The sequence below is a fragment of the Fukomys damarensis genome, unplaced genomic scaffold, assembly GCF_012274545.1.
Source record: "Fukomys damarensis isolate Sample0158 unplaced genomic scaffold, DMR_v1.0_HiC HiC_scaffold_18, whole genome shotgun sequence".
Lineage (NCBI taxonomy): Eukaryota > Metazoa > Chordata > Mammalia > Rodentia > Bathyergidae > Fukomys > Fukomys damarensis.
In genome coordinates, this window is record NW_022900930.1 from 43,940,329 (window position 1) to 43,950,198 (window position 9,870).

The 9,870-nt window shown below is 49.2% G+C and overlaps 1 protein-coding gene across 2 annotated transcripts in view; it reads right to left on the reverse strand.

Moving 5' to 3' along the window:
• Loxl2 (lysyl oxidase like 2) overlaps positions 1 to 7,651 on the reverse strand; it is a 76,865-nt gene extending 69,214 nt beyond the window's left edge. The window contains exon 1 of one of the 2 annotated variants that reach the window (XM_010623921.1): positions 7,464 to 7,651. The gene's annotated coding sequence lies outside the window, so the exon portion shown is untranslated. Of the gene's footprint in view, positions 1 to 6,831; positions 7,198 to 7,463 lie in introns of those variants that run through there. The other variant, XM_033765486.1, reaches the window with a different exon arrangement.
• Between the last annotated feature and the right edge of the window lie 2,219 nt (positions 7,652 to 9,870).

A 9,870-nucleotide genomic window follows, 5' to 3' on the forward strand; every position in this document is an offset into this window, starting at 1 on the left:
GGGGTGTGGGGGGGGGGGGTGACATGGGCGGATCAAGAGCAGGAGCAGCAAACTACAGTCCAAGTCCCAAGGCCACAGACAGTTTTCTAGAACACAGCCATGCCCGTCCTTTACTTATTATCCGTGGCTGCTACAGCACAAAAATGGTCCAACTGCTCACTACAGAGACCACATGGACCATGAAGTGTAAAAAATGTGCTGTCTTGTTCCTTACTGAAGAGGTTTTCTGCCCTTTGCCCTAGAAAGATCACCTGCTTCTGCTAGAGGATGGCTTTGCTGCAGAATTCCGAAAAGGAGAGGCCAGCTGGGAATCAGAGGGTAACACGGTACACCTTGACTCAGCTGGACTCTTGTCCAAAAGACTGAGCGCCGGACAAGGAAATGTTTTGGGGTTTTATACATTTTTCTAAAAGGGGGTGGTCTCTCAAGTGATATAAAGCTGGGTATGGAGGTTACAGAAGCAAACAAAAAAGTTTTGTTCCTTGAAAATCTGTCGAGAACAAGGCATCATGAACCTTGTTTATAGGACACAGTTGCCAGTCTCATCTGTATCTTTGAGGGCATACAGTTCCTTTTTTTTTTTTTTTTGATACCGGGGATTGAACTCAGGTCCTTGCACTTGCAAGGCAGGTCACCGAACCGCTGAACTAAATCCCTGACCCCCAGGCATACAGTTCCTTAAAGGCTATAACAACTTTATTTACAGAATGTAACTGACTGTCCTATTAGTGTATGTGTGTGGTGGGGGTGAATGTCCAGCCTTAAAGGAAGGCAGATTCCTGCAAAAAAATCTGGCTGTTTACCTATAACAGAGCAGAGGTCAACAGTTACATGAGGGGAGGTAGTAGGGACCTATAAGGAGCTAAAAGATGGCTTTCTAAAAGGAGAATTGATTTTTTTTTAAATGTTCTGCTTTGGGCCAGGGATTTAGCTCAATGGTGCCACTGCCTGCCTTGAAAGTTCAAGGTCCTGAGTTTGATCCCCAGTACCCAAAAAAAAAAATTTTAGTTTTGCATGGATTTAGACCACAGGAAATAGCCAGTTAGGAGACAATGGCAATTCTCCAGCTGCCAGAAAAGAAGGGTGACATCATGACATATGTCACAGTGTATCACGACATCAGGACAATGGATGGTGGAAATCAGTAGAAAAGGTGGGTGTGGCTCTGAGAGCTTCCAGGAAGAAAAAACACACTTTTTGTTGGAGGTGATGGCACCCACTGTAATCCCTGCTGCTCAGGAGGCTGAGGCAGGAGAATAGTGACTTGGAAGCCAAACACAGCAAAATAAAACAAAAGCATCTGAGGAACATCAGAAACACTGAGAAACTGAAAAGGATTAGAGACCCTGCAGGTTTCACTGACGTTTAAAATTTAGCTTCTATAGGGAAAGTGGGAAGGGTAGGGGAAAGGGAATAAGGGAAAAGAAAAAAATATGAGAAAATGAAAAAAAATGGAAATAAAGTGTTTGTAAATGGGGAGGGAGGAGGGGGTGAAGGGAGGGCAGGGACAAAGGGAAAAAATGAGAACCAAGACCTGTCATGTAAAGGTACAAAATCCCAGTAATGAATGTAACTACTGTATACCTAGACTGTACCAATAAACTCAATAAAAAGAAAAAAATGAAATCAAATTTAGCTTCTTCTTCTTCTTCTTGGTCACTACAGTGGTCCATATGTATCTGTTTAGCAGAATGCTGTGAGCACATGACTTCCAGACAGCTTCAAGGAGATTTAGAATCATCCTTCGGTTATGTTATGGGCACCCGAGTGCAGCAGCTCCAACTCCAGGGAGACTGATGGAATCCAGGCTTCCGCCTCTCCACACTCAGGGAAGCTGCCAGCCCAAACTCTACAAGTGCTCAGCCAGCGCTTTGGGGCTGCTGTCAGCACTAGGCAGGTACCATGGGGTTAGGTGCCAGGCATCCGAATATTACTCTTGACTGAAGCTTTATCTCTATATCAAATATGATGTCGTACTCGTTCCTGCGTCTCCTGCTGCGACGGCCAGGGTGCCTGGCATGCAGGGAGTCACCAACAAATCATCTTAGTTCAGAGGAGCACGAGTGGAGACCATATGGGAAAGGAAGGGAGAGGAGGGGAGGGAGCAGGAAGGCCGGGCAGGGCCGAGGAATTCTGCTGAAGACCAGCGCTCCAGCAGAAGCTGACGAAAGAACAGGGGTTGTACCTGCACCAGTGTTCACAGCAGTGCTGTTTCCAGATGCCCATCCATGGATAAGCGGATAAACCGGGTATGGTATAAATGTGCCGTGGAATGCAATTCGGCCATGAGAGACAGGACAACCTGGCTCACTGTGGGAGAACCTTGAGGACAATATGCTAGCGACACAGCGAGTCCCAGAAGCAGGAATCCTGCAAAATCCCCTTTGTGCGAGGTGGCTAGAGCAATCCAACCCACAAGGATGAAGGAGCATGGTGGCTCTGGGGCGGGGAAATGGGACGTTAGTGGTCGCTGCTTATAAGTCTGCTTTTAGAAGGTGAAGAAATTATGCGGACAGACAGGGCTCCCGGAAGCGTAACAAGGTGAGTGTACCAAATGCCGCTAAACTGCGCTCAGAAGTGGTGAACCTTCTGTTATGCATATTAGCTGCAATAAAAACCAGTGCAACAGAAATGTTTATCCGGGTGAACACAGGTTTGATACCATTTTACCTATGTACACTATTCTTGGGGGAAAAAAGTTCATTCAAAAATGTGCTTTATTTCAATATTTGTATTTGCTTTAAAGAAGTTTTAGAAAGCGATTTAGAAAACTACCTTGCTTGCGAGATCTTTCAGTTCTGCCAACCCTCCCAAAAGCCATGCTAGGTTTATGCAGGGCCATCGACAATAGATCAGGACCAGAATGCATGGGAGAAGTTCCTGGGTGCAAGTTCCAAGGACATTATAAATGGCCGCAGGAGGTGTAGTGGCATATGTCTGTAATCCCAGTGTCCAGGAGGGTGAGGCAGGAGGACTGCAAGTTGGAGCTCAGCTGGGCAATTTAGCAAAACCCTATCTCAAAAAGCAAAACAAAAGAAAACAAAAAAACAGCAGGGGATGTAGCTCAGGGCCAAGGCCCTGAGATTAGGTTCAAATCCCACCACTGCCAAACAAACAAAAAAAAAATTGCAAACTCAGTTGTTTACAACATTAAGCCGTTCACTGATATGCTACCTTCTCATCTTGTGCACATTTTGTAGACAAATCGTATTATTTCTGCAGAAGTTACCCTCACCTCTCTGTTGGCAAGTCATCTAGGAGAACCTATGGCAGCTGTTGCCCAGGTCATCCATGGGAGCAGCTGTATGTGCCTGTCTGGTGTGAATCCTAGCAATGAAAAGCTGAAAAGAGAACACACTGCCATCTGCACCTAACATCCAGTATCCTCGGTATCTGTGGGGATGAGTTCCAGGACTCCCCTTGGACACCAGAATCTTCAGATGCTCCCTGTATAAAACAGCACAGTATTTGCATAGTTCCTACACATGTGCACTTATAAACTTTAAATAATCTCTAGATGACTATTAATACCTAATACAACACCCACACATCACTTCGTTTACATGGATCCCACACAGTACTCAACTAAGGACAAATTGAAATTGTGCTTTCTGGAATTTTCCAAAATAAAATGTGGCTTTCAAATTCAGTTGTTTGAATTCGCAAATGCACAGCCTGCAGATACAGGGGACCAACCACAACTAAATAAAATCCTAAAGGGATCCCAAGTAAAGGGATTCGAAAGCCTTGGTCGAGAACTTGTGATCGGCTGGGATGTTAACCACATCCTCATGAGCTGTAGGAAATGAACGAGCTGCACTTCTAAAGCCATGCAGCCCTTAGGAATGGGGAACATACTTCCCCAGTGCTTCCAAAATTGTAAAACAAAGGAAGCAATCATGCTCTTGCAGTTGTGTTTCCAATGTGGACCCACGCAGAAAGTCTGCCCTGATGGAGATAGCCTCTTAGCTAAGGTATCAGAAAAGTGTGGTCGGGGCTGGGGATTTAGCTCAGCGGTTCTGCCGCCTGCCTCACAAGTGCAAGGACCTGAATTCCATCCCCAGTACCAAAAAAGAAACAGAAAGAAAAGCGTGGTCTAAACTGAATGTTCTCCCCCCAGCCCTTTGGTACCAGGGATCGAACTCAGGACCTTGCACTTGCAAGGCAAGTGGAGGATCCACTGAGCTAAATCCCCAGACCCTGTTCTGCCTCTTTTGAGGTCCTCCAGTTGGGTAATGGGATTGCACCAGCCAATGTATCTGCCCCGACTGTACTGTGGGAAATCTGTTCTTTCTCTGGCACATGTACGTGCACCAAATACAGCAACAGACAATGTAGGAACAAAGTCCTTTTCCCCACATTGCCTGCCAAGGCCTCCAACTTATGAGTCTTATTAACATGACATGAAAATATCTTCTTCTCACCCCATCACAAAAGCAAATAAACATAAGCAATAAGAATGTTAAAAGCATTCTGTAAATAGGGAGGGGTGAAGAGGAGGGAAGTGGAGTGGGAAAAAAACAAGAATCTAGATATATCACGTACCAGTACAAATTCCCAAAGATGAGCTTAATGGAAAAAAAATGTTAAAAGCAAAATGTTCTGCTGTTGTAGATCCTCACCAGACACAGGGAGAATAAACAAAGCTGTCTATAACTAAAGACTTCAGGGGAAATTAGTACTTCTGCTCTTCCCTGTCACTGGGGTCAGGGGCATCTGCATAAAGATACCAGCTGCCAAAATACCCAGTTGATGCTCCAAGAGGGGTGATTTGTTCGCCACCAGACTTCTTCCTGGGGACTTTGTTTCTTCTAGGAATCCCAGCCAAAGTCATTTCTCACATCCTACTTCAAGACGGAGAACTCAAAAGGATAATATCCTCCAGCTTGCAGTCCTTGGGAGGTGAGTTGCTTTCCTACAGTTTTACAATAAGCTGGAAAACAAATCCCCAGGTGTCCTGGCTTTGCAGCTCTTTTATCTCAAGCACCAAATAGTTGATTACTAAATGATCACTCAAGGATTTCTGCTCAGGATGGAGCCCAAGCTAAAGTGAACCCTGTAGCAAGCTGCTGCTATCCCAGAGCAGCAAGTACCTGAAGCCCTGATGCCCAGGGGTACGTGTGAGGGGAGGATGCTGGCTTCTATCACCACCAGCTGTGCCATCCTGTGCCATCCAGACAAACTTCCCTATTTTCAAGTTTCAGTGGCATAAAATGAATTGAACAATACCCAACACACTCATTAGTGGGATCTTGTAAGAATCAAATGATATAGTGGATAGCAAAGTGGTTTGAAAGGAATAACATAGTTGGGGTAACACATAATCCACAGAACTCAGATCAACTATAAATAGAACACTTTGGGAGGAAGATTGGGAGGTTTTTTATTTAGACTGAGTAATAGGTGATACTGAAGAATTTTTCTTCATTTTCTTAGGTGTAAAATGGCATGGATGCACTCAGATCACATTGAACAATGTGGGGATGAAATGACACGATGTTATGGACTTGTCTTAAAAATATTTCAACAACAAAAAAAAAACAAAGAAAAGGCACAGATGATGTAAGCATGGTGAAATGTTGGTTTCTGAAGCTCGCTGAGAGGTAAACGGGGATTCATTATACTCTGCTCTCTAGTGCATATTTGAAATTTTTCAGAATCAAAACTTAAATAAACAACACACAGTTTTCCAGGATATTAGTCAGCTTCACTGACCATTACATCCAGAGCACAGAAAATCTGCTTCCTTCACAAGGCCCTGCCAAATTGGCCATCCAGAGGTCAGAGGGTGAGGGCTTGGGAAAAGGCCAGGAGAGGCCAGGCCAGCCCAGGAGCCCAGAGGGGAAGGAGATAAGTAAATGGAAGAGTCCTGTCCTTGCAGGATCTCTGGTCTGGGAAGAATCAAAACGTCAGGCAACAAGTAACACGGATGTGTGCTCTGTCTTCAAATGTGAGTTTTACATTCAGCTTTGCCACTGACCTTAACCCAAGTCACTTTTTAACACAGTCACAGGAAGACAAGGAAATACAGGGGAGGGGAGACTGGTCTTGATCTTGGCGAAAGCCCTGACAGACACCAGGGATCCCTCGAGACGCATGTATTTTGCCATGGGTTTGAGGTCACTCCAGGAGGAAGGACCAGAAGGGTAAAGGGCAAAGGGGTAAACATTAAGAATATATTCAAGGAGGGGTTCAGTGAGTCAGACACTCCTGTGGGCACTCACCTGGGAAATGAACTCTGCCCTGCTTCCTAGGCTTCATCCCTGGTCATTTAGCACCCAAGATACCATAAAAGACAAGCGATTCCCCAAAGATGACAAACGGGCTTTTCAATCTCCAGGACAGACAAGATCATGGCTGGTAAGGGAGGACTCTGGAGTAAGGGATTCCCGGCACTGACTAAGCTTCACTTTTCCTCCTTTGCAAAAAAGTTAAGCACTGGGCTGTTTTAAGGCTTCCACAGTTCCCAGATTCTAGGAGATAAAACTAACTCGGGGCATGTCCCTGACTGTCCTGGTATCTCTTCTCCCATCAGGACTTGAGGACTTCGAACTACCGAGTAACTCAGTCCCCTCCCCCAGCTCTTATCTGCTCCCACCTACCCCCAGCTCTCTCCGATTCGGGGTACCGGGCGGGGCAGGGAGTGATGGAAAGGAAGGAAACTTTCTCATCTCTTAGGATCATTCTATCCCAACGCTGGCTACAGCGACAGCTCGAGCAGGTAGCTACACCCGAGGGCTGCCATTCCTAGTTCTGGGCTTGGGAGGAAGGGGGCGCAGTGCGGAAAGAGCCTGCGTGAAAGCTGGAGGTACTGGGGACCCCGGGACTAACCGCTCAGCTTGAGGTTCGCTCTAGCAGGGGCCGTCTCGAACGCACGGTCCCTGGGTTCGCTGGGGCTCGTTGTTTCCTACCGCAGGTCGGTCCCTGTACCCCGGCCAAGTCACGGCGATTGGGTGTGAAGGAAAACTTGGCGTGCAGACTGCGCCTCTTCTCCCGCGGGGCTCAGGGAGCTGCGGCGCCCAGCCGAGCCGTTCCAGCCGGCGGGCAAGAAAACACAGTTCCCGGCTGTGCGCACTGGAGGGTCGCAGCCGTCTCGGCCCGGCACGTCCACATCCCCTAAGCCGCGGCTCCAGGATGTCCCCTGCCCCCGCGCGCGCGCCCCACGTCTTAAAAGTCAGAGCCGCTGCCACGGCACAGCCCTCGGTGTCCCCCCACGCACCCCGCGCGCGCCGAGGCTCCCCCGGCCCCGCTCCCCTCTGCAGCGCCCCCCGCGGCCGGGCCAGGCGGGGCTGGGCGGGGCGGTCCACGTCGGAGGGGACGGTGACACCGCACGTCCCGTAGCGCCCCCGCCAGCCCTTGCTCGGTGCTCCGCCGCCCCGTCCCCAGCATCCCGAGATCCCGGGGCGACGCTCCCGATTTCCCGCGAGCCGCGCAGGGACGGGTGGAGCGGGGCGCGCTCTTACTTGGTCGCAGGGTCCGCTCTGGCCGGGCCGGGACTGGGCTCTCCAGGGTTGGCCCCTCTCCGTGCCCGTCGCCGCGGCGCCCCTTTCCCGAGCCAAGGGGCCACGCCGACTCCTCCGGTCGCCGGGCGCGGGGAGCCCAAGTTTGGGAAGTGGCGCGCTGCAGTCGCGGGTTTGCTCTTTAACGCGAGCGGGCGGCAAACCCCTCCCCGGGCCCACCCCCTTTCCCGAAGGCGGCCACCGCGGCAGGCCAGGCCTCCAGCCCCCTTTGTTGTAATCCGAGTCCGGCCTCTCCCGAGCGGGAGGGGGCTCTGCGGGGGCGGCCGCGCCCCGATGGCTCTTCGCGCCCAGGTTTCCGGAGGCTGAGAAGCCCCTGGGACGTGTTGAGGAGTGTGCTTTTCCTCCGGGAATCTCCTCTTCCTCACCCTTGTCGTACCCCCGAATTCAACTCTTGGATGTCCCGATTTACCAGCATTAGGGGCCGTGCTGAATCCAACTGCTGCACGGAAAACCCTAGCCCTCCTGGCACGTAGTAAACGCTTAATAAAAACGGAGGAAAGAAAGAGTTCGAAAACTTGCATTCATCTCGCTTAAACTTCACTTCCTTCTTCTGTAGGTGGAAACAGATTCTGAACCTGAAACCAGCAGCCCTCTTTCTGCCCGAGGATCACATCTGCGGTCAGGTCCACGCTGCACTCTCCCTTCTGAGGACCAGTTTTCTCTCCTGTAAATTAAAGGTTTTGGATCCAACCAGACCTGCCCTGAGGGGACCGAGCAAGACCCAGATGGGGAGGGTATTCGGGGCCTGGTTTTGGGGGTCACTGAGGACCCCTGGACTCCTCAAGCAAGGACAAGGCTGTGCCAGGTGGAAGCAGCCCGCTGTCCAACCAGGAGCATCCGGGTTTGTGCTCTGTAGGCACAGCCCGCAAGAGGGGGCACTCAGCTCCTGGGGGAAACAGTGTGACTTTAACCCTCCTTAGTTCTGAGTCCCAGGGTCTTCTCCAGCACCCTTTCCTCCTGTATAAATCCTCCCCTCTGGCAGGGGTAGGATGTGACCCCCGGATCTCCCCTCCGCCCTTCCTCTGGAATATCTGGACTGTAAGTCTGTGGGCTACCATGAACTTTCTTCTCTGGCCTCTGGATATTTCCATGACCACCAGTAACCCCAGAGGCAAGCCCACTTCACCCCCACACACACACACGGAATGGGAGCTGGGTCTGGGGGCAGTGGAGGGAGGGGAGGGGGGAGCTGTGGTTATGGGAGGCCAAGGGAGGGATCCTCCCGGAATAGTTGATCCAAGAAAATATACAGGTGATCAAATTCTATAGAATGCAAGACACCCAATAACACGTGATCAGAATGCGCTCCAAACCCCTTGGTTCAGTTGACACGGTCGCTCAGGCTCATTTCTAGCCTGCCTGCCTCTCAACCACCTCCATTCCTCTTTTGCTGTTTCCTGCGTTCCTGCAGGCCCCGTACTCCTGGCCTTTGAACATTCCACTCTTGCCTTCTTCGCCCACAAAACTTTGAGATGTTACTCACCTGACAGTCAGCACCTTACACAGTGCCTGCACACAGCAGATGCTTAATAAATGCAAGTGGAATTGAGCTCCCTCCTCTCCACTCTTTTCTTTCTATTCTTAACCCACTACTAGCCCACCCCCCCATGCAAAAGCATTAACAATAATATCAAAAATAAAAGGAAACCATTTGTAAGCAATGTTTCGTATGGCTATAAAACAAAGCAAACTCCTTGTGAAATATTCAGAACATATGAAAAAGAGTAATAAAGAAACATGTCACCCTATTGTCCTATCACTATAAACACTGTATTAAGAACTTCTATTTTGATTGAGATACTGTGGAGTACAAAATGATGTTTCAGTTACACACGGACACATTGTCTAATGAGCGAATCAGTTCAATTAGCACTACCTCCATCAACATCTATCATTTCTTTGTGGTGAGAACAAACTCTTTTCTGTTTTGAAATATACAATACATTGCGACTAACTGTAGTCACACAAGTGTACAAGGAACAGCAGAACTGGTTCTTCCCATCTAACCCTAACACCGTACCTACTGAGAATCTGCTGTGCTTTATACCTGGATGTGCCCCCAATGCCTCATGCACTCAGAGGTGGGACTTTTGGGAGGTGAAATCTGCTGGGACGAGATGGGTCACTAGGGCACGACCTGGAAGGCCTCTCTGCTTCCTGCTGTCGTGCCATGAACTGTTTCTCCTCCCACGTGCCCCTCGGCCATGCTGCCTTGCTTTGGACCCAGACAACTATGGACTGAAACCTCTACCAACTATTAGCCAAAATAAACCTCTCCTCCTTTAACTTGTTGATATCAAATATTTTGTCCCAGCCAAGAAAGTAACTAAGACACCATCTTTTCCCTGCA